This window comes from Caretta caretta, chromosome 3 (genome assembly GCF_965140235.1).
Source record: "Caretta caretta isolate rCarCar2 chromosome 3, rCarCar1.hap1, whole genome shotgun sequence".
NCBI lineage: Eukaryota > Metazoa > Chordata > Testudines > Cheloniidae > Caretta > Caretta caretta.
This window is the reverse complement of record NC_134208.1, coordinates 73,801,557-73,826,810: the sequence shown is the minus strand read 5'-3', so window position 1 is coordinate 73,826,810 and position 25,254 is coordinate 73,801,557. Positions and strand designations below refer to the sequence as shown.

General features: G+C 39.8%; 1 protein-coding gene across 3 annotated transcripts in view; it reads right to left on the bottom strand.

Annotated features, from left to right (window-relative positions):
- The window catches only part of FUT9 (fucosyltransferase 9), a 120,389-nt gene that overhangs the window by 4,798 nt on the left and 90,337 nt on the right, over positions 1-25,254 (bottom strand). Inside the window, exon 1 of one of the 3 annotated variants that reach the window (XM_075126589.1) lies at positions 2,427-2,558. The exons of the other annotated variants lie outside the window; for them this stretch is intronic. The gene's annotated coding sequence lies outside the window, so the exon portion shown is untranslated. Of the gene's footprint in view, positions 1-2,426; positions 2,559-25,254 lie in introns of those variants that run through there. 3 annotated transcript variants of the gene reach the window in all.

The following is a 25,254-nucleotide window of genomic DNA, read 5'->3' as shown; positions in this document are numbered from 1 at the left end:
TAAGGGCATAAGGGGATGTATTTATTAATACAGATCGATGAAAGGGAATGAATAGAGTTCATGACTTTTTTGTTTTGTTTTGTAATATTTGTTAATATTCTTAATGTACACACCCTTTCTCCTTGTGCCCTTCATAGTGTGAAAGGATAGACAGACATGTTTTAGAAGTCTATCTACCTAATAAATGAATATTCTTAAGTATTCTGAACAGAGAGGTAGCTGGGGGTTAAGGGGTTGAGTTCAGGTAGCAAGGTGACCTCAGTTCTTTTCCTGACTCTGCCACTGACTGGCTTTATGAACTTGGACACTATATAAGTCACTTCATCACTACATCCTTTTCCTTCTGTAAAGGGGAATAATTGTGTTGATTACTCATAATTTTGAGTGAAAAGTGAATAAATGCAAAGTTTTGCTACTGTTATTTATTATTATTTCTCAATTTCTTTGTGATAAAATTGCAATCTAAGCAAATGACAAACATTATGAAACACTAGTAAGTGCTAGGCCATCACAACAAGATGAAATCCAGACACAAGGGGAAAACCAAAGAAACACCATAATTTTTTTCCCCATTGAGAACCAAGGTTTTTTCAAGGTGACTTATGGGGTTGCAATGCCAAATACATTATTAACACAAGGGCATAGCTACCTGATAAGAAGAATCTTAAAACAGGAACATAAAAGGAAATGCCTTATCTTGGTTTGGCAAACATATGTTAACAAGTCACTCAATAAGCATTAACGAAGTCTTATCAATTTCCAGAAAAAAGGAAAAACTACAAGAGAATAATCAAAGTATAATTCCTCACAGGGATGAAACCGAAGGAGCAAAATCATTTGCACTCTACCACAGAGTTATTCACAGCTCTAAGAAAATTCAGAATGGTTTATAATGGAAAATAATGTCCAATGATTGTACAAGAACATAAATAACCAAAAAGGTAAAAACATGACCTAAACACATAAACAAGAATGAAAACTAGAACATTTTCAAACAAAAACAAGTATCCTTTAAATCTCTACTACATACTGTAAAACTAGGAGAAGAAAAAAACAACCCAAAATCTATACTTCAAAAAGAAAACTCTCAGTTGACACCCAAGGGCTGGTATTTCTTGGAATGCGCATATCAAAAGGAAGAGTAAAAGAGCAGGAATTTCCAGCATAACAAGTTGGGAAATATAAAAGCTTAACAAAAGAAGTGGAAATCACCAAGAAGTAGAAATTTTATATAGGAAAAAAGAAGCTTTTCTGCAACAAACAAGCAGAACATTCATCTACGGGTATGGGTAAGTACTGATAGTATAATCTAAAATAGTCTGAAAGAAATGCTATATTAGTTATACACACATACATACTCTTAGAAGGTAAAACAAAGTAGGGGTGATTTTGTTTCATTTTCTTTTCTTTCTGATTTTCCTTTTATTCTGACTACTTATTATCCAGCCTAACATACATTCGGGTATATCTAAGAACAACTGTCAATATCTCATTAAATGGAAGCATTTCTACACATACCGTGGTTAGTGCACTGCACACAGAAGATTAACAGATATTTTAGTCAGTTTCTATAGACACGAAATGCTTGCTATGGAAAACTACCTTTTAAGGTTAAATATTTCCTAACTTATTCATAGAATCATAGACTTTAAGGTCAGAAGGGACCATTATGATCGTCTAGTCTGACCTCCTACACAACACAGACCACAGAATCTCACCCATACACTCCTGTAACAAACCCCTAACCTATGTCTGAGCTACTGAAGTCCTCAGATCATGGTTTAAAGACTTCAAGGTGCAGAGAATCCTCCAGCAAATGATCCGTGCCCCATACTGCAGAGGAAGGCGAAAAATCCCTAGGGCCTCTTCCAATCTGCTCTGGAGGAAAATTCCTTCCCGACCCCAAATATGGCGATGAGCTAAACCCTGAGCATGTGGGCAAGACTCACCAGCCAGACACCCAGAAAAGAATTCTCTGTAGTTACTGGTCTTTTTTCCTCCAGATATGTGGGATAACCAAGAGATATTAGTGATGTGACATTCAAATATTCAATTTTCATTTTGGTTATTGGACTTTTATTGTTCCAGAAGTATGTTACTTTCAATGTACCACAAAACTGTAAATAATTTATATTGTTCAACTGTTTTCTTAATAGGTTATGTAGAATTACTTACAGTACCTTATAATTGTAATTTGCTAAGTAGTCTTTCCCCATCTTCAGGAATATATTCCTTTCTTGTTTCTGGTACAAGCCCACTGTACTTATGAGGAAGTAGGAAGCATTTAAGAAGGGAGTGTAGAGGGTGGGGAAATTGAAGAGCTCTCACTCATTCCTACTGTAGCAGTAGACTTGGCAGAATCTGATTTTTTTAAAAATAATGTTGATAGATAATATCTGTGTATTTTTAAGCTTTTTTATTTTTACCTGTTTAAATTTTCAGTCGTGCAAAACAATGCATTTAAAGCATTATGTTCAATTTTAATCTCGGACACTGGTGACTGAATGTCACAACAAAACAGTTGCATTTGAAGGGTAGAGTATCTATCTTCAGGTGAATTTGACCTAAAAATAAAACAGAAACCACTCAGATCAGAATTCTTCAGATCATGGACACACACTTCAGTCCTAAAACACTCTGAAAGTGCATCAGTCCAGGCTTCCTTGACGGCAATAAGTCAGTAATGGAAACTGGAAGATGTAATCAAGATTCAATCAATGCCTCCTTAATCTTGACAATGTAAAATAAATCCATTTCCTTTTTTGAGGCTAAAGTAGAAAATGTTACAGAAAAGCGGAACTTGCTGTGAAATAAGAAAATATCTGGGTGGTGAAATCCTGGTCTCATAGAAGTCAATTGCAAAACTGCCATGGACTTTAATAGGATCAGAATGTTACTCCTGGTACTGAATGCAACCACTGCATTTGTGATTAAAGCTCCTTTAGAAAGGAAATCCCAAGGTAACCAAAGATCATGTGAGAGCAAAAAGGGAGAGTACTGGGAGTCTCAGCAGGGGAAGAAGGTACAAATCCTAAAAAATTTACCGGGTAACTACTGCCTAAACTGCTGGACATGGACAAGAATAGTGACTCAGATGAGAGATGCCACTGAATCCCAATGCGACATGCAGTAGGTACAGCGTGCAATGGAGGGACTATTATTGCCATAATGGCAGATGGGAGCAAGAGAAACAGAGCACAGAATTCAGTGAGACAAAAGGGTGACCTGATGTATGGGAAACAAAACCTTTTTATTTTATTTTTTTATACCTCACCCTTTTAACTCAGAGCAGGCTCAAGGAAATGGCCATCATCAAACAATCCTTAAATTATGAGAGAATCAAATCCAGCAAAATTGAAGATCACTTACAATATTTAAATATTGTACATATATTCTTGGATAACAAATCTGCCTTAAACTTCTGAAAAAATTCCAGGAAAAAAGGAAAGGCAGTGACTCAGACTGAGACTGTTAAGCAAATCTGTCCAAATATGTTGCACCTGATGACATTTTGGGAGGTAAAACAGCATTACTTAAGAATCATGCATTATAAATAAATTTGTTTTCCAAATGTTGTTAATAACAGTTTCAATTATTAAAAACAAAAGCATTTTTAAAATCCACTTTAGGTTTTCACCATTGATGCTCTTTGTTTACTTTTGGCATTTCTCAAGTTGGACAACAAAAATCTATGAAGTCAGCTTCATTTTTGTTTATGGTCAATTTTACGTTCAGGTTTACAGTGCTTCCAGGTTTGGGACACAGACATGACAAAGGGATGGTTAATTGTTTAAAAACAACTGTTTTAAACTGATTTTTAAAATATACAAATGATGGAAAACAGGATAGACACATTTTATGTTCTAAAAGCTTTTTTTTTAAATAAAGCAAACACATTAAATTCTGTGCTATACTAGAATGGATACTGATTCTTGAATTTATTATAAGTTAGGAATCTTCCTTTCCGTACCCCTGGTTTTTAGTACTGTCATATTTCTATTCCGATCTGTTCTATTCAGGTCCTTATACCATGATTATCATCTTAGTCTCCGAGTCCCTGTGATAAATGAAGGGGAGGGTAGCCCCCGTTTATGAACACCCAGCCAAGGAAAGGTCAGCCTTCATCACCCATGTAGGGTTGTATGAATTTAATGTGCTCCCTTTCAGACTGTGAAATGCACCAGCCACCTTCCAGAGATTGGTAGATAACCTTCTGGCTGGATTTGGGGAATTTGCAGTCGCCTACCTCAACGATGTGGCTATATTCTCAGATTCATGGGCAGAACACCTGGAACACCTCCAAGCTGTCTTCCAGCACATAAGGAATGCAGGATTAACCGTTAAGGCCAAAAAGTTTCGAATAGGCCTAAACAGGGTAATGTATCTTGGACACCAGATGGGTCAAGGTACTATCAATCCCCTACAGGCTAAAGTAAATGCTATCCAAAATTGGCCTGTCCCTAAGTCAAAGAAGCAGGTCCAATCCTTCATGGGCTTGGCCGGGTATTACCAAAGATTTGTACCAAACTACAGCCAAATTGCCACCCCACTGACAGACCTGACCAGGAGAAAAACAACCAACTGCAGTTCAGTGGACTGAGAAGTGTCAAAAAGAAAAGGAGTACTTGTGGCACCTTACAGACTAACAAATTTATTTGAGCATAAGCTTTTGTGAGCTACAGCTCACTTCATCGGATGCATTCAGTCGAGTACTGAATGCATCCGATGAAGTGAGCTGTAGCTCACGAAAGCTTATGCTCAAATAAACTGGTTAGTCTCTAAGGTGCCACAAGTACTCCTTTTCTTTTTGCGAATACAGACTAACATGGCTGCTACTCTGAAACCTGAGAAGTGTCAGAAAGCCTTTAACCAGCTTAAGACGGCCCTTATGTCTGACCCTGTCCTGAGGGCCCCAGACTTCAACCAACTGTTCGTCATAACCACAGATGCATCCGAGCATGATGTAGGAGCAGTTTTAATGCAGGAAGGACCAGATCAATAATTCCATCCTGTCATGTTTCTCAGCAAAAAACTTTCTGAGAGGGAAAGCCACTGGTCAGTCTCAGAAAAAGAATGTTACTCCATTGTGTAAGCTCTGCAGAAGCTAAGCACATACATTTGGGGATGGCGGTTCCACCTGCAGGCTGACCAGAATGCACTGAAGTGGCTTCACACAGTCAAAGAGACTAACAAAAAACTTCTTTGGTGGAGTTTAGGTCTTCAAGACTTTAATTTTGAAATACAACACATTTCAGGAGCCTCTAACAAAGTGGCTGATGCACTCTCCTGGGAAGGTTTCACACAATCAGCCAGGTAAAGATGTCCCTGCCTTCTAAGTCAATGTAGTCCTTGAAATGTAAAAAGTACTGTTTAGTTCTTCATGTAATTATTAGTAAAATTAAAGATGCATGAATCCTATTAACTCTGTTTCCTAAACCTCCAGGAAGAAATCCCAGCTGGTGGGGACTCAACCTGAACCAGGCTGGCCAGCACTGTCTGTGATTTGGGGTGGCGGGTGGGTGATAAATGAATGGTTGGGAGTAGCCCTGTTTATGAACACCCAGCCAGCCAGTTAGCTGTAAAATCCCTCTTGGTGTCTGTTCTCTGCTTGCTTTACCCGTAAAGGGTTAACACGCCCACAGGTTAAAGAAAAGGAGTGGGCACCTGACCAAAAGAGCCAATGAGAAGTCTAGAACTTTTAAATTTGGGAAAGAAACTTTCCTTTTGTCTGTTGTTCTCTGGAGAAGGAGACACAAAGCAGCAATGCTGTGTAAGGCTTGAACCAGGTATGAAAATTCATCTTCCATACCTAGAAGAAATTATTTGGATAGGGAATGTTTAGTTAGATACAATCAGGTTTATTTTTTATTTTGGCTTGTGGATCTCCTCTGTGCTAACCTCAGATGCTTTTGTTTGCTTGTAACTTTTAAGCTGAACTTCCAAGAAAGCTATTTTGGGTGCTTGATTTTTGGAATTGCTCTTTTAAAATCTAGCAAAAACCCAAGTTCTGGATGTATTTTCTTCTTTTTAGTTTTTAATAAAATTTACCTTTTTTAAGAACAGGATTGAATTTTTGGTACCCTAAGAGGTTTGTGTATATGCTGTTTGATTAGCTGGTGGCAACAGCTAATTTCCTTTATTTTCTTTCTCAGCTCTTTCCCGGAGGCGGGGGGTGGGGTGGGGGGTGAAAGGGCTTGAGTGTACCCCACAGAGAGGAATTCCCAAGTGCTCCTTCCTGGATCCAAGGGTTTTTTTTTGCATTTGGGTGGTGGCAGCATTTACCAAGCCAATGTCAAAGAAAAGCTGTAACCTTGGGAGTTTAATACAAGCCTGGAGTGGTAAGTATTAATTTTTAGAATCCTTGCGGGCCCCCACTTTCTGCACTCGGAGTGACAGAGTGGGGAGTCAGCCTTGACAGCCCCTTACAGAAGTACATTAGAATAACAACTTATATATTGTTCCAGAATTGTGTTTGAATCAAAGGGATCTGTAATATCACTCCACCAAGACGGAGGAGGGATGTTATAATTATTTATATTACCCGAGTGCCTCAGAGCCCTATTGTGCTAAGTGCTGTACAATCATAAAACAAAAACAAAAAACAGTCCCTGCCCCAAGGAGCTCACAGTCTGAGACAAGAGACAACAAAACATAGGTAGATAGGAGTATATGTTTATACTAATTCCACTATATTTTAGTGTTTTATAGAGGTGAAATTGCTCTGTTTGTGTGTAATTGGCTGGGTGCATGTGAGGGGATCTGCACATGCAATTTGCACCCTTTGTACTAGTGAGAGTGGCTGTGTTGGAGGCAAAATTCACTCCCAGGTGAACCCAGGAGGCTGCTCAGGAAAGAGGTTCAATCAGCTCATCTCCTGTTGGCCTGCTTCAAGTGTCTCTGAGACCTTGTAGCAGTGCTGGGGTTATCATTGGCTTGCAGCAATTTGCCCCTCCTACAGCAGACTTACCACCACAGTGCGGGGTTGCAGCGTGTAGTCAGTCAAATCAGATGAGGAGCACATTATACAAACATAAAGAAGACACTATCCCTGCTGAGAAGAATTTGTAACTCAATTTTTATAATTCATACTGGAATAAATGGCATACAGGAACCCAGTGCTACAACACAGGTGCAGATACTGTGGTGCTGGGAGCTATGCAAGTACACAAATAGATGCAGTGTTCTTGTACACATGCTGGTCCCAGGATATTATTGGAAACAATTTTTTATTTCAGAAGTTGGAGAAAGCTACTAGGGGAGAAGCTGTTGTAGATTTGATTTTGACAAATAGGGAGGAACTCATTGAGAATTTGAAAGTGGAAGGCAGCTTGGGTGAAAGTCATCATGAAATGATAGAGTTCATGATTCTAAGGAATGGTAGGAAGGAGAACAGCAAAATAAAAACAGTGGATTTCAAGAAGACAGACTTAAGCAAACTCAGGGAGTTGGTCAGTGTGACGTACCTCTCTGGTGTTATCTGGATTGGTGATCTGCTAGGTCATTCTAATCCTTGACTCTGGGAGCCAGCCTTACCCTGCACTGCTGTGAGAACTCCCACTCCTGGGCTGTTCATGCACAGCCTCTGGCATGTAAGTTGCTCATTGGATTGTGTATCCGAATGACACTAGCCAATATCTCCGGTCCCAGAAACAACCCTAGGAACCTCCATCTTGCAGTGTCCAGTTATGCCTGCTGGATGCTGGAAGCTTATATGAGTTTGTCAATTTAACAAAGAAATTGATATGTACCAGGCTTGTTATTCCAAGGGGAGTCTCTGACACACTTCAAACCAAATGCACTGCTTCAGGTAGGATAAACAAACAGATTTATTAACTACAAAGATGACTTTTAAGTGATTATAAGTCAAAGCATAACAAGTTGGATTTGGTAATATGAAATAAAAGCAAAACGCATTCTAAGCTGATCTTAACACTTTCAATGCCCTTACAAACTTGGATGCTTCTCACCACAGGCTGGTTGGTTGCTCTTCAGCCAGGCTCTCCCCTTTGATCAGCACTTCAGTCGCTTGGTGTGATGGTGTCTGTAGATGTAGGTGGAAGAGAGAGAGCATGGCAAATGTCTCTCCCTTTTATCATGTTCTTTTTTCCCTCTTGGCTTTGCCCCCTCCCCTTCAGAGTCAGGTGAGCATTACCTCATCACAGTCCTAAACTGGACAAAGGAAGGGGGAGTGACTCACTCTGAGAGTCTAGCAGATCCTTTTGTTCCTGTGAGGCTGGGCTGGGTTTGTCCCATACCTGCCCTAATGAGGTGTGAACTGCCTCTCTGCTCTTGGAGAGTTTTTTCCTGGGCTTATTTTAAGCCATGAGGATACATTTTCAACCTCCTTGCTACATACATGAAATTATAACCTGTAACATTATTGTAACAACAATACTCAGTGCATCATGAGCCTTCCAAAGACAGCCGACATGACAAACTTCATATTGAATACCACACAATCATTTTACAAGGATGAACATGGGGGTGCTGGGTGTTCCCCCAAGGTACAGAGCAACACAGTAGGTAAGATCCCATGGGAAGCAAGTCTAAGGGGAAAAACAATTGAAGACAGTTGGCAGTTTTTCAAAGAGACATTATTAAGGGCACAAGAGCAAACTATCCCACTGGGTAGGAAATATAGGAAGTATGGCAAGAGAGCAACCTGGCTTAACCAGGAGATCTTCAATGATCTAAAAATCAAAAGACAGTTCCACAAAAAGTGGAAACTAGGTCAAATTACAAAGGATGAATATAAACAAATAACACAAGTATGTAGAGACAAAATTAGAACGGCCAAGGCACAAAAAGATATCAAACTAGCAAGAGACATAAAGGGAATCAAGAAAACATTTTAAAAATAAATTAGAAGCAAGAGGAAGACCAAGGACAGAGTAGGCCCGTTACTCAATGAGGGGGGGAAAACAATAACAGAAAACATGGAAATGGCTGAGGTGCTTAATGACTTTTGTTTTGGTTTTCACCAAGAAGGTTGGTGGTGATTGGATGTCTAACATAGCGAATGCCAGTGAAAATGAGGTAGGATCAGAGGGTAAAATAGGGAAAGAAAAAGTTAAAAATTACTTAGGACTTGTCTACACTGGCAATTAACAGCACTGAAACTTTCTCACTCAGGGGTGTGAAAAAATACCCCCCCCCCAAGCGCATCAAGTTTCAGCGGTCTGAATTACCAGTGTAAACAGTGCCCCAGTGCTGGGAGCTATGCCCCTCGTTGAAGTGGGTTTTTCAGAGCACTAGGAGAGCCCTTTCCCAGTGCTGTGCTGCGACCACACAAGGCATGTTAAAGCACTGCCGCAGCAGTGCTTTAGCGTTGCCAGTGTAGACTAGCCCTAAGACAAGTTAGATGTTTTCAAGTCACCAGGGCCTGATGAAATGCATCCTAGAATACTCAAGGAGCTGACTGAGAAGATAATGGAGCCATTAGCAATTATCTTTGAAAGTCATGGAAGATGGGAGAGATGCCAGAAGACAGGAAAAGGGCAAATATAGAGTAAAAGGGAAATAAGGACAACCAGAGGAATTACAGACCAGTCAGCTTAACTTCTGTAACACAGCTGCAAAAAAGGCGAACATCATTCTGGCATGTATTAGCAGGAGTGATGTAAGAAAGACATGAGAAGTAATTCTTCTGCTCTACTTTCTGCTGATTAGGCGTCAACTGGAGTATTGTGTCCAGTTTTGGGTGCCACATTTGAGGAAAGATGTGGACAAATTAGAGAAAGTCCAGAGAAGAGCAACAAAAATGATTAAAGATCTAGAAAACATGACCTATGAGGGAAGATTGAAAAAAATGGGTTTGTTTAGTCTGGAGAAGAGAAGTCTGAGAGGGGATGTGATAACAGTTTTCAAGTACATAAAAGGTTGTTACAAGGAGGGAGGAATAGCTCAGTGGTTTGAGCATTGGCCTACTAAACCCAAGGTTGTGAGTTCAATCCTTGAGGGGGCCATTTGGGATCTGGGGCAAAAATTGGGGATTGGTCCTGCTTTGAGCAGGGGGTTGGACTAGATGACCTCCTGAGGTCCCTTCCAACCCTATGATTCTATGTTTCTATGAAGGAGGAGGGAGGAAAAATTGTTCTTAAAACCGCTGAGGATAGGACAAGCAGCAATGGGCTTACATTGCAGCAAGGGTGGTTTAGGTTGGACATCGGGAAAAACTTTCTGTCAGGGCAGTTAAGCGCTGGAATAAATTGCCTAGGGACCTTGTGGAATCTCCATCATTGGAGATTTTTAACAGCAGATTAGACAAACACCTGTCAGGGATGGTCTACTCTAGATAATACTAAGATGGACTGGACTAGATGACCTCTTGAGGTTCCTTCCAGTCCTTAATAAACAATAAACAAGGTGAATTCAGTAATATATTTAATTGGACCAGCTTCTGTTGGTGAGAGAGACAAATTTTTGAGCTACACAGAGCTCTTCTTTAGGTCTGGGAAAGGTACTTCAAGCATCAGAGCTAAACACAAGGTGGAACAGATCATTTTAGCATAAGTTGTTAGCAAATATTCTAAGGGACAATTCAAGGTGGAGAGGCCCGTTAACACCTCTGAAGTCAGAGGACAAAAAAGGGTGGGTTAGTGGCTTAGGGATTGTTGTAAACCCTAAATCCAGTGTCTCTGTTCAGTCCATGATTTTTAGTGTCTAGCAGTGTTATGAATTTAAGCTCTCAGGCTCATCTTTTGAAAGTGTTGTGCAGTTTTCCTTTGAGGATGAGGATGGATAGGTCAGATCTAGAGTGATGGCTTTGTGAAAAGTGTTCCCCCACAGGTGATAGGGTGTTCTTGTCTTTTATCGTTTTCCTGTGTGAATTCATTGGAGATCATAGTGATTGTCTGGTTTCACTCATATAACTGTTATTTGGGCATTTAGTGCAGTGGATGAGGAAAGTGAACAGACACACATTATTATTACAACGATCTGTTCGACCTTGCATTTAGCTGTGATGCTTGGAGTATCTTTCCCAGGCCTGAAGAAGAGCTCCGTTTAGTTCAAAAGCATGTCTTACTCACCAACAGAAGTTGGTCCAATAAAAGATATTACCACACGTCTCTCTAAATAGACAGATAACACACTCTTATTAGTACACAGTTTCCACAGATATGTCCATCCATCTTTAAATAACTGGAACAAAAAATGATTAGTTTCAAGTTACTAATGTTTTGTAATCCAGCCTCAGGTCACCAGTGACTAAAAGTTTTACCATTTGATAAATGCTTGAGATCCTCTGTGTAGGGAGTTGGTGTAATCAGTTCTAACAGATAAACTTTCACATCACCAAAAGCAACTGAATAATTCACAGTGCTCGAGTCCTGTTTGGAGGCTTACTGATAATGCCAATAATTGGTGTATGTACCCAGGAGACAGAAATAACCTGTCACATCTATATTACAGAACAGGATTCAGGTCAGCTAGGGTGCCTGAGGAACCCATAGGTCTGTTGCCTATGTTGTTTCTGTTCTGTGGACACACATAGGTCTGTTACTTCCAGTGGTGTCAATGTGATACTTGTATCAATTACCAGCTTCACTAAAAAAGGAGAAAAATATTTACAAATCAGATAATGAGCATTTCTAAAAATTGAGTTACTTTGAATTGCTAGTGGAGTAACTAAGTACAGAAATTATCTTCCAGGCTTCCAAGAATCCTGTACTGACTGGAAAATCTGGTTTTTCTGGTATCCTACAGTTCATTTTGAAAAGGTTTCACAGTTTACAGGAAACATTCCTGTGGTAATGGGCTTTGTTTGAATATACAGAGTGAGCATTTATTCACTGTCCATAAACATTTTAACAGAAAGTAGAAGATTATTTAGGATTCCTGGTGTAATCTGCGATCAACAGATACTGTTACTTGACTGGAATTCTACATTAAGCGCATAACAAATGAAATGTGTGTGCCTGACAAATATATTTTTAGATAGATTACCTTTATTTGCTGATAAAATTAAAATGAAAGAAATTACATTTCAGCCTCTCTTGAAGCAGCCTATTATAATGAACTGAATAGTAAAAGTGAACAGGAAAGCTCTAATAGGATCTCAAAGATTTCAAAAACAGAGTAAAATATAGTAATCTCCCAGACTTATGGAAAGATATTTTAAAATATCATTTGGTGTGAGTACGTAAGACAGTTTTGCACAGCTGATGAGTTGATTGTATCATTTTTCTAGCTAGACTATTCTTCTACTGGAGAGACAAGGTGGGTGAAGTAATATTTTTTATTGGACCAACTTCTGTTGGTGAGAGAGACAAGCTACCAGTCATCAGGGCTTTTCTTCACGTCTGGAAAAGGTACTCTGAGCCTCACAGACAAATGCAAGGTGAATCAGCTTGTTCAGCATAAGTAGTTAGCACATATTCTAAGGGACCATTCAAGGTATTGAGATATTACATTGCCACTCCCATGGAAGGGTAATTGCTTAAATGGGGTGCTCCTGTTTGGTATATAATTTAGATTTTGGAATAACAAGATTTACAAAACCAGAACAATAGAAATGTTTCCATTACAATTATCTTTAAAAATTCAGTGGAAACAGTTTTGATTTAAAAAAAAAAAATCCCTGCAGCGTCCAGATTGTGGTTCTGTGTTAATACATGACAACCTGAGAGTGATATTTACTAGAAAGGCTCTATAAACTACAGTGAAATTAACTCCCAAGAGGAAAGAAATACAAAAAGAAGATAAGAATTTTTAAATTAATTCAGTTTTAAAGTTCTGAGGCACTGGGGGTCCTAGTTCTAAATAGGTCTCCAGTACCTCTGATGGCTGCAGGCTGCTTCTGTTCCAGCTACCATTTGGTCCACTAGAGGACATGAGAATGGAAAGCATTCCACCACCTACAACTATAGCAGCAGCCATGGTGAGGACCAGGCCTGCTAGCCACTCCCATGCCTGCCTGGATGATAGTAGTTTGGGGCATCAGACCCAAGAAGCTTGCACTCCTCTCCCCTCCCTTCCCCCACAACACTGCATCAGCCACCCCTATCAGCAACAGGACCAGAGGGGAAGCCTTCATCTTCCAGCCAGCTGACACCTCCATCATCCTTTCAGTCATTTCCTTTGATCTCCTCACCTACTCTGCTGCCTGCCTCACTACACTTGTTTATAATCCACCATAATCCACTTTTTCTCTTTCCTCACCACCTCTCGCCAACAGAAGTTGGTCCAATAAAAGATATTACCTCCCCCACCTGGTCTCTCTAAAGACAGTTTAGGTGAGTTTGAATAATATTTGTTTTGGAGCCACACATCCATTCCACCATAAAGGATCTCAGCACCTTCACGTAACTTGCATGGCCAATTTCACTTTCATGCACATTGCAGATATGTATACAGTATATACCATATCCATACATTGACCTGCAACCTTGAAGTACTGTTGTATTTTTTTTTTAACACTGCCAATTGTTAGGCTTGTAAGGATTAGATTTTTAATCAGTAAATGTTGGTAAACATCCATTTCATTGTACATACAGAAACTGGTGAAAAATATTTTCACTGATAAAAATAGAAATGTATAGATATGCAAAGTAAGAAAAATACTGCTTGACAACTTATTACAGTTTAATTGAAGGATATTTATTTAGTATATTTTGAGATGTGATGTTGACAATGTGTTTTAATAGTTATAAATCTTTTTAACTTTTTGAAATCAACATCTACTGACATTAAATAATTATTGTCTGATCTGTCATGTTCTCCTAAACCTATCTCCCCATAATTTCCCACAACTGTGAAAATTTAAATAGCTAAAATATTGAAAAAAATGCTTAAATATAAACATCAATATCATACGTTGAAATTATAAAAAAAATAAAAATTGAATTCTGCTAATCCTACCCATAGTTCTTATTCAGACAAAACTTCTATTTAAGATCGTTCTTATCTTACGTTCTTTTCACATGAGTGTAACTCCTTGCTACTCAAGCTGAACACACTCCAAGGAGAGAGGTGAGGGGATATTTTTGAAGCAGTTTCTTCCGTTTTTTTGAAGCACTTCCGTTTTTTGAAGCAGTTTCTTCTGTATTTTTGAAGCACTTCTCTCCCTCTACAAAGTATGTGCCTTTCAGTTTTAAATGATTTTAAATGAAACTAGCCTTGAATCAGCCAGTAGAAAATATTGATAAAAAGGGTATATTCAACTCCTCTTAAAGATTATATTTTGTTATATTAAAAAAATAATGACATACCTTAGGGGGTAAGATTTTTTCTATATCAAATGGAAAATGTTTTGATAAAGCCCATTTGAGTGTATACTGCACTGCAATATAATTATTTAAAAAGCCCTCTTTCTATTTGCCAAAAACAATACTCAAAATAAACACTTCTTTAAAAACCCTAACTTTCTTCATTAGTTCACACCATACCCTGGCAAGAGATGAATTTACAATTCACATTTCCAAACAACGAGGAGTCCGGTGGCATCTTAAAGACTAACAGATTTATTTGGGCATAAGCTTTCGTGGGTAAAAACCCCACTTCTTCAGATGCATGGAGTGAAAATCACAGACACAGGCATAAATATATATTGGCACATGAAGAGAAGGGGGTACCTTAAAGTGCAGAACCAACATTGAAGGCCAATTTAGTTAGGGTGGATGTGGTCCACTCCAAATAATTGATGAGGAGGTGTGAATACCAAGAGTGTGAAAATTGCTTTTGTAGCGGGCCATCCACTCCCAGGCCCTATTCAAGGCCAAATTGATGGTGTTAAGTTTGCAAATGAATTGTAGCTCTGCAGTTTGAAGTCCGTTTTTGAAGGTTTTTTGTTGAAGAATGGCTACTTTAAAATCTGTTATTGAGTGTCCAGGGAGATTGAAGTATTCTCCTGATGTTTGATTTGTGTCCATTTACCATTTTATGTAGAGACTATCCAGTTTGGCCAATGTTCATGGCAGAGGGGCATTACTGGCACATTATTGGGAGTGGACCACATCCACCCTGACTAAATTGGCCTTCAACATTGGTTCTCCACTTGTAAGGTAACTTTGTCCTCTTCATGTGCCAATATATATTTATGCCTGTATCTGTGGTTTTCACTCCATGCCTCTGAAGAAGTGGGCTTTTTACTCACAAAAGCTTATGCCCAAATAAATCTGTTAGTCTTTAAGATGCCACCAGACTCCTCATTGTTTTTGTATATAATTGAGTAGAGTTGTAAAGCCATCCAAACTCTAGTGTCCCTCATCAATCTAGTGTCTGAGTGTGATGCTCTGTACCTTGGGGGAACACCCAGCACCCCCATGTTCATCCTTATAATATGATTGCGTTGTATCCAATACAAAGTTTGTTATGGCGGGTGTCTTTGGAAGGCTCATGATGCACTAAGCATTGTTGTTACAATAATATTATAGGTTATAATTTCATGTGTGTAGTTATGAGGCTGAAAATGTATCCTCATGGCTTAAAATAAGCCCAGGCAAAAACTCTCCAAGAGCAGAGAGGCAGTTCACACCTCATCAGGGCAGGTATGAGAAAACCCAGCCCAGCCTCACAGGAACAAAGGACGCTGGCCTCAGCAGCAATAAAAGGATATGTTGGACTCTCGAGTGAGTCACCCCCCTTCCTTTGGCCAGTTTGGGACTGCGATGAGGTAATGCTCACCTGACTCTGAAGGGAGGGGTGCAGGGGGGGGAAAGCCCAGAGGGAAGAAAGGACATGATAAAAGGGAGAGACATTTTCCATGCTTTTCCTCTCTCTTCCACATACATCTATAGTCACCACTCCAAGTGACTGAAGTGCTGATCAAAGGGGAGAGCCTGGCTGAAGAGCAACCAACCAGTCCGTGGTAAGAAGCATCTAAGTTTGTAAGGGAATTGAAAGTGTTAAGAGCAGCTGAGAATGCGTTTTGCTTTTATTTCATTTGACCAAATCTGACTTGTTATGCTTTGACTTATAATCATTTAAAATGTATCTTTGTAGTTAATAAATCTGTTTCTTTATTCTACCTGAAGCAGTGTATTTGCTTTGAAGCATGTCAGAGGCTCCCCTTGGGATAACAAGCCTGGTAAATATTAATTTCTTTATTAAATTGACAAACTCATAAGCTTGTAGCATCCCATGGACATAACTGGACACTGCAAGACGGAGGTTCCTAGGGTTGTGTCTGGGACCAGAGATATTGGCTCGTGTCATTCGGTTGCACAATCCAAGAAGCAGCTTACATGCCAGAGGCTGTGTCTGAACAGCCCAGGTGTGGGGGGTTCTCAGAGCAGTGCAGGGTATGGCTGGCTCCCAGAGTCAAGGATTGGAGTGACGTAGCAGATCACTGGTCTGGATAGCACCAGAGGGGAACGTCTCATCTGGATCAGTAGAAAAAACAGTATTGGGTTGTGGAGAGCCACCCAATTTTAAAATATCTGTAGGGGAACCGCAGTACTAAAAAGTGTGAGACCCACAGGTCAAAACTGACATTTCTTGTTTCCGCATTTCCTGTGAGCTCCTCTTCTTCAGTGTATCAGTCAGAACACAGAAGACTTTGGTCAGCCTAAACTGTATGAATGCAAGTTAGACAGACTTAAAGGTATTTAGGTGTCTAACTCTCCCGAGGAGCTAGGCAGCTAAATACCTTTGAGGATCTGGGTCTTAGCTCTTCTGCTTGAATCTTTCTTGATGCTTTGCATGTTTGTACCCACATCTGGAATAGGCCACCCAGTTTGTGAATTACTGTGGGCACTATATATATTTTGTCAGGAAAAGTGCATTAACACCAACAAGCTGAGTGAACCTTGTATTTTATGGTCCTGATGAGCAAACTGGAGTCCTGCAGTACAACAAAATGAAGAAGCAAAGCAACAGTCCAACAGCAGCTAATGCATTCTCTACAGACTGGCTAGACGAGACATAATGGTGTATTGGATAATCATTGACTGCTATGTACTGTGCGCTACTCATCCAGAGAAGAAGGAAAAAGTGAACATGCTTTGGGCAGTTAACCCTTATTAAGCTTCACAGTCTCTCTTAATAGCAAGGAAATCCTCTGCTGCCCAACTAAAACAAAACAATGGAAACAAAGGTACACAGAGAGACAGAAACAAGTTCTCTGATAAGACTGTAAAAAGGTCAAGCCCAGTCAATCACCTTACAAGGTATTAGTTATGACCTGACAGAAAACATGACAGACTGAAGAGCAAACATTCACAGGAATATCCTGGCTTATATTCACTGCTTGAGAACAAAACACAAAAAGTGATAAGCAGTGAAGAGCCCTTCTTAGTGACTGAGTATATTTCTTTCTTCAGCCATTGGGGAGAACAAGAAATCCCCTCAATCCTGATTTAGCATGAGGAGTGCTGCAATAACATATCACATGGATGTCAATAAGAAAGGGGAAACCAATAAAACAGACAGGTTGGGAAGTCGTCTTTGTTACTTGTGAAATCTCCACACCATGGACTGGATTCACCATGGCCCTGCACTCTGTGGAGTCAGTGAAGAGTGAGTGTGAAATGACATCAAATCATAATGATATTGTTTTGTATTTGCTTTGCACTCACGCTGCACTATGAGAGATGCCGGGCAATGGTGAATCTTGGCACAAAAAATTGGAGTGTGTTACTAAAATTTACAGGTGACACAAAGTTGGGAGGTATTTCCATTATGGAGGAGGACTAGAATATCAGACGAGAATATCTGGATGACTTTGAAAACTGGAGTAATAGAAAAGGGATGTGATTTAATAGTGCAAATGGCAAGGTAATGCATTTAGGGACTAACAACAAGAATTTTTGCTATAAGCTGGGAACATATCAGTTAGAAGTAACAGGGGAGGAAAAAGACATGGGTGTATTAGTTGAATACTGGATGACTATGAGCCGCCAGTGTGATTCGCCTGTGAAAAAGGCTAATGCAATCCTAGGATGCATCAGGTATTTCCAGTAGAAATAGGGAAGTGTTATTACCTTTATGCAAAACACTGGTGAATGCTCTGTGTGCAATTCTGGCCTCCCATGTTTAAGAATAATGAACTCAAACTAGAACAGGTGTAGAAAAGGGCTACTAGGATGATCAGAGGAATGGAGAACCTGTTTTATGAGAGGAGACTTAAGGGACTTGGCTTGTTTAGCCTAACCAATTGAAGGCTGAGGGGAGATGTGATTACCCTCTATAAATACATCAGAGGGATAAACATCAGGGAAGGAGAAGAGTTATTTAAGTTAAGGGCCAATGTTGGCACAAGAACAAATGGCAATAAATAAGGCTTGAAATTAGACAAAGGTTCCTAACCATTAGAGGACTGAAATACTGAAACAGACATCCAAAGGGAGTAGTGGGAGCAAAAACCTATCTTGTTTCAAGTTTGAGCTTGATAAGTTTATGGAGGGGATGGTATAATGAGGTTGCGTACAATGGCATATGGCCCATCTATGACTGATATTAGCAAATATTGTCAATGTCAAAGGATTGGGACACTAGATCAGGAGGGATTTGAGTTACTACAGAGATTCTTTCCCAGGTGTCTGGCTGGTGGGTCTTACCACATGCTCAAGGTCTAACTGATTGCCATATTTGGGGTTGGGAAGGAATTTCTCCCCCAGTCAGACTGGCAGATACCTGGGGTTTGTTTTTTTTTACCTTCCTCGACAGTGTGGGGCCCGGGTCATTTACTGGCTTGAACTAGAGTAAATGGTGGGTTCACTGTAACTTGAATTCTTTAAATTAGGATTTGAGGACTTCAGTAGCTCAGCCAGAGGCTATGGACCTACTACTAGAGTGGATGGGTGAGGTTCTGTGGTCTGTGATGTGTAGAAGGTCAGACTAGATCAGGGATCGGCAACCTTTGGCAAGCAGCCTGTCAGGCCAACGGCCCACGCCGCTTCCCGCAGCCCCCATTGGCCAGTGGGAGCTGCGATTGACTGAACCTGTGGACGTTGCAGGTAAACAAATAGTCCCGGCCCGCCAGCAGATTTCCCTGACTGGTCGTTTGCCAAAGGCTGCTGATCCCTGGACTAGATGATCCTCATGGTCCCTTTTGGCCTTAAAGCCTCTGAGTCTGTATGGTAGGTCATACAGTCTACAAAGAAATACATACTGATAATACATAAAAACCAACCAAGGATAAGGGCCCAAGCCTCACTCATGCAAATGGTCCTGTTGCAAACACAAAACATGTAAAAAAGCAGAAAATGTGTAGATCCCCCCTCCTGCCCCCAAAAAGTTTGTCAAAATATTGTAAAAAGTCTAACATCAGAATGAAGTGACTAGCAAACATGGGAACAAATATAGTGACAAACCAATTTAAGCATCTGATACCTTTGCCTGCTATGTAGTTTTAAAGTTAGTGACTAGCACAATCACTGTTATTAGGAAGTTTAAAACAGTAACACAGAAAAAGAATGAAATCTAGACAGAAATCCAACCTTTACTAACCAAGCTCAAGGAGAATTGAAAAGGAGGACTTGTGGCACCTTAGAGACTAACAAATTTATTTGAGCATAAGCTTTCGTGAGCTACAGCTCACTTCATAGGATGAGTGTTAATTTGAACATTCAGAAAAACAAAACAGAAAGAAGAAAAAAAAAGACTTGCATATTATTGGGTGACAGCTTTGCATCAGTGTTGGCCATGAGAAGCAAAATAGATGTGTGTGAGAGGTGTAGTAAATTAAAATGCAAATGTACTGAAGAAAGCAGGCATGACAAAACAAAATCTGTTTATAAGATTCAATGGTCACAAATCGAGAATGCCTTTAGGAGGACAAGATGCAGATACATCACTCTAACATGACTGAATTTTAATATATGTCAAAGAGACTTACAGCCCTGAATGCATACTTTTATATATCATATTAATCTAACTAAATAACAGTGGCAGCTATGGTTTTGAGCTACATAAGGAAGCCTTGCAATTAGAAGCAGGAAAAAGCTATCTGGACCAACATATTAACTCTTTTTGAAGTTAGGTTCAATCTAGGCATATTATTCACACACTTTTTTCATTTATCGTCCCCATGAACCTATTTGATGTGTTTATTTATTTTGGTGGTTTCCAGAGTCTCCAGACTTCGACATTATACCTTCTCTTTTTGAAGCTTTTCCCAGTGTGCAAAAAAATGCAACCTCTACAAACTATCAGACCCTTTCAAAGATTTGTATTAGGTCACTGTCACAGATTATTTTAACAAACATCAGGGCTAGCCACCTCTTGTTTGCAGTGATTCAGCCAGATCCTCATGGAACACCAAGGTCACACCCTTTGTTGCTACTTCCTGGCTTGTCTTGGAGTAAGACAAGGATTTCATTAAGTATTGTAGTTTGGGCTTAAAACGTTCTCACTATCTGCTCTGCTTATGATGCAGCCCAATGTATATTTCTTCTTTCTTTATCCTCCCATACCCTGAGGGTGCTGGAATCTTTGTAGAAGTTGGGGGGGCAGGGACAATTCCAAAGTGCAGAAAAATTCTGCAGGGGACATGAATTCTGCACTTATGTTTCTTTTGTTAAAAGTGGAGGGGGGCATGACCTCTTGGCCCCCTTGGTTCTGGCACCGGTGCCTCAGATACATAAGGTGTACCCCATTTTTTGTCTTTTATGTCAGTCTTGTGCTAGTCTACCATGTTAATGGATTTGACTTCTTTTTCTATTTTTCTGCATAATGGATTGCTCTACTTAGAATTTTTGATGTTGCAAAACACTCTTTCCAATTGACTCTGAAGATCTTCTACAAGCATTTCCTTTGGAATGAATTGATCTTCTTATCAATTTCTGTTGTCGATTTCCATTACTCTGATCCACAAAGGAGAACAGACATGATGCTGGCATTAGAATTTTGCATTTTTCTGTCAGTGCCAACCATACTACTTTTCTAAATCTTTCCAAGTGTATGTGTATGAAAGTTGTTTGCTGCTTTTCATATTTGTTGCTTGACATCTAGTTTGGTGTCATCATCATTGCACATCACACTCTCTAGACAGGTAAAATAACTTCTTACTTTTGGGACATTAATAGCCATATATTTAGTCTTCCCTTTGTTGATGAACAAACCAACTTGTTTTGCTGTGTTTTCCAAATGCTTGGGTGTTTTTTTTCTGTCCCCCATTAAGCAATGTGTTGACCTAAGCAGAACAGTCACCAGCAAAAACTAGGTCATCCAATTGTGCTTTATCGTTTGTTCATAAAATTCCTCAATAGCCTTCTGCAGTTACTTTCCTCATAATGACAGGTTTCAGAGTAGCAGCCGTGTTAGTCTGTATTCGCAAAAAGAAAAGGAGTACTTGTGCCTAGTCTCTAAGGTGCCACAAGTACTCCTTTTCTTTTTTCCTCATGATATAGTCAATAGTGGAGATCTAATAAACCCTTGTCTTACTCCAGTTGTCACTAGAAACCATTGGATGATGTTGTCACCATATCTGACTACACATTTGTCATTACCATATAGCTCCTTGATTATTCGAATTTTTTTGTGTTGGTACTCCGTAATAGGTCTTCAAAGATTGGCTCTGTGTATATTGTCAAAATGCTTCTAGAAATTTATAAAAATTATCACAAGAAGTGCTTGCCACTCCACAATTCGTTCTATAATTTGCCTGAGATCAACAATATGGTCTGCACATGATCTTAAACCTGCTTGTTCCTTTCTAAATTGAAGGTCTATTTGTTTCTTGATATGTTCCAGGATATGTTACACGTGATTTTCCCAGATACTCAGAGTAATGTGATTCATCTCCCGTCATTGCAATTTGGCAATTTTACTATAAGGTCTCTCTTCCACTGGGCTGCGTTCTTCATTTCATATTCTATCCAAAAACACAAGGAAAGTCTGGAGGGCTATTTCATGACTTGCTTTAAGCATCTCTGCAGTAACGTTATCATCTCCACCTGCTTTCCCATTTTTGTGCTTACTGATGGCTTTTCTAACTTATTCCATTGTAATATTTCTTATGTTAATAATCACACTTATACTGAATGCAAAACAACTTTTGGTAATGTGACTCCAAGAGACAGTAGTTATAGTACATACCCTTAAAGATCATGCAAAAACTCAGAGTATTACATAGCTATTTACAAGGCAAAATCGTACTGCAGGAAATGACTCTAAATTAAAAAAGAATGAATAGTTAATTACCATACTGAGATTTCCCAATTACAGACGGTCCTGGATACTCAGAGCCGTTTGTTTTAGAAAAATTAAAAATAGACAGCACTGTTAAAGCTCTCAGCCCTCTCTTTTTACAGGTGTTATTTCTCTCAACCTTTCTCCTCCATCAGGCATTTCTCTCAGTGTCTCTATCTGACCCCTCCAGGGAAAGCTGAAATTTGGGTGTGTTTTTGTTCTCCTTCACTCCTCCTTATAACTTATCAGCACTCAGTTATCCACATTCGCACGTACACTTAGTTTGATCCCTGCCTAGGAAACATATCCTTTAGCTCATTTAAAACAACAGCCTATATACACATGCCACCAGCGTACCAGAACTGATATATAGTCAAGGCCAGGTCAGCTAGCATACTGGGCAGGCCATGTATTTTTGAGATGGAATCCTCTGCCAGTTGCCTCCATCAAATCATTTTTATATCATTGGAATGCAAAAAAGCCCTACAATTATCCCACTAATAGCCATCTCCCAACACAAAGTTTCCAACCCAGATGATATTTGATGACTGTCCTTAAGCTAACTGTCATCAGAATTTTTTAACAGGGGCAAAATAGCATACTTTCCCCTAAACCTTATTCTTGGAACAGCTGAAATTTTGGTGGAAAATGTATAAAAAAATTCAACTGGAGGTAGATGCCCAGCATGGAAAGTTTCAGCCCAAATGGTTAATGTTTGGCAGAGTTATAAGCCACTGAAAATAGATTCTTATAACAGTTAGAGTCAAGCAACCTTAATAATAGGCAGTGCTACCAGCCCCACCTATAATAAAATGCATTTTTTTCCCCATCAATAAAATATTTTTTTCTTGCCCCTAAGACTGATGGATGGTCTGACACAAGGAGAGAGTTTCATATGAGGTTAAGGAACTTAATTTTCTCAATCTTTAGAGCAGTTTCTTTTTGAAAGGGGAAATTCTCTCTGGTGTGAGGGCCACCAGAAGGCCCATGCACAATAAGTCCCTTTTATGCACTCAAAATAGGGTGAAAACCCACTGCACTACCTGAATTTCACTCACCGCACCATTCCTGAAAATATGTATGCATCTTCCTAACTTTAAGTATGTGAGCAGTCCCATTTAAGTTAATGAGACTACTCATGTGCTTAATGTTAGTGCATGTCTATACTTACCTCTGGAGCGATTGATCCAGCAGGGGTTGATTTATCACGTCTAGTGAAGAACACTCTCCTGTCGACTCCGGTACTCAACCGGAGTGAGAAGCATAGGCGGAGTTGAGAGGGGAGCATCAGCAGTCGACCTACCACAGTGAAGACATCATGGCAAGTACACCTCTACACCGATATAACACAAATTCAGATATAACGCGGTAAAGCAATGCTCTGGGAGGCGGGGCTGCATGCTCTGGCGGATCAGTGCATCAGGCTCCAACACGCTGCTCTGAGCGGCGTGTTAAGGGTGCTGGGCTGGGGCCGAGGGGTTGGATAAGGGGCAGAGGGTCTCGGGGGACAGTCAGGGAACAGGGAGCAGGGGGGGTTGGATGGTTCGGAGGTTCTGGGGGCGGGACGGTCAGGGGACGGGGAATAGGGGCATTGGATAGGGTGTGGGAGTCCCGGGGGGGGGCTGTCAGGGAGTGGGGGTGTGGATAGTGGTCAGGGCAGTCGGGGACAGGGAAGAAGAGGGGGTTGGGTAGAGGGTGGAGTCCTGGGGGTGATTAGGGATGGGGGCGGTTTCTGGGGGGGCGGTCAGGGGACAAGGAGCAGGGGGGCTTAGATGGGGGTAGTCAGGGGACAAGAAGCAGGGGGGTTGGATGGGTCAGGAATTCTGAGGGGTCAGTCAGGGGGCAGGAAGTGACTATTAATAACGGAAATGCTCAAGGCCAAAGCAAGTTGGATATAACACGGTTTCACCTATAAGACGGTAAGATTTTTGGCTCCCGAGGACCACATTATATTGGGGTAGAGGTATAGCTCTAAGTACGTAGACTTCAGCTACGCTATTTTCATAGCTGAAGTTGTCTAACTTAGACTGACTTAGCTCGCCACCCCCACCCCAGTGTAGACCAGGCCTTGTAGGATTAGGGCCACAGGGCCAGATTTACAAAATTAAGTGCCCAACTAGCTCACACACATTTGTAAGTCCCACAAGGCATCTATTTGCATCTTTAAGCCCCTAAATACATTTAATAACCTTTTATTAAAAATGGTTGTACTGCATCCTATACTTGCCTTTAATATGGATACAAACTACCTGAAATGTATAAAATTTTATAGTATATCACTGCAGCATGTATATAATTTATTTATTTTACAAAATTTAAATACAAAAAATATGCACATTGAATCTTTTTTTAACTGGTTCCATTATGTCTGCCTGAACTAGCTTATTCTTAGCAGGCCTGGAAAACTGATTGGCAACTTGAATAGATCTCCATATTCTTCTTTTATAAAGCCGGTAAGAAATTAAAAATATGTTTCCATCATACACAATTCTCTATCACTTAATTTCAAATCCAACAATCATATAATTTTCTTCATCCTTGTGTACATATCTGAAATATCCTTATAGTTATCTAAAAAGTTTGTTTTAAATTTACTGCTCACTGTTTCTTTTCATTCTAACATTTTTTTTTGCTTGTTTTCTATTTTCCCAATTTATCCTAACTCCCATTTTTTCATTTTCCAGAATTGATCTGTCTTATATTTCTCTTCGTTTGGACTGGAATTGGTCTTTCATACAATATGTTTTTATCATAACAGATCATCATACAACAGAAAACTTCCCTACACAAACATACAAAGTACAACCAGCATTCCAATAACTCAGTAGTCCTATTGAATTGCTGCTTACATGTGTATAGTTTAGCATGTTTATAAACGTTTTCAGTATAAAATCTGAAACCAACAATCATTCTATGTGGATAATCACAATTTGGACAATCTCATTTTAACTTGTTTATTATTTCATTGTATATGGCCCCAGTTGCAGGTTTGCCGGAGTAAAGTGGCAAAAAATGGCTTTAGGGCAATATTGTATGTTGCTGTTTTGAATCCTTTGAAGACTATGTAGCTATATATATGGTTAAATATAATAGATAGCTAGAACAGTCCTGATAAAAGCCAACAGCAGTTTTGCTTGAGTAAGGAGTGCGTGATCAGGATTATTCACTGGCAGACTGGAAAGT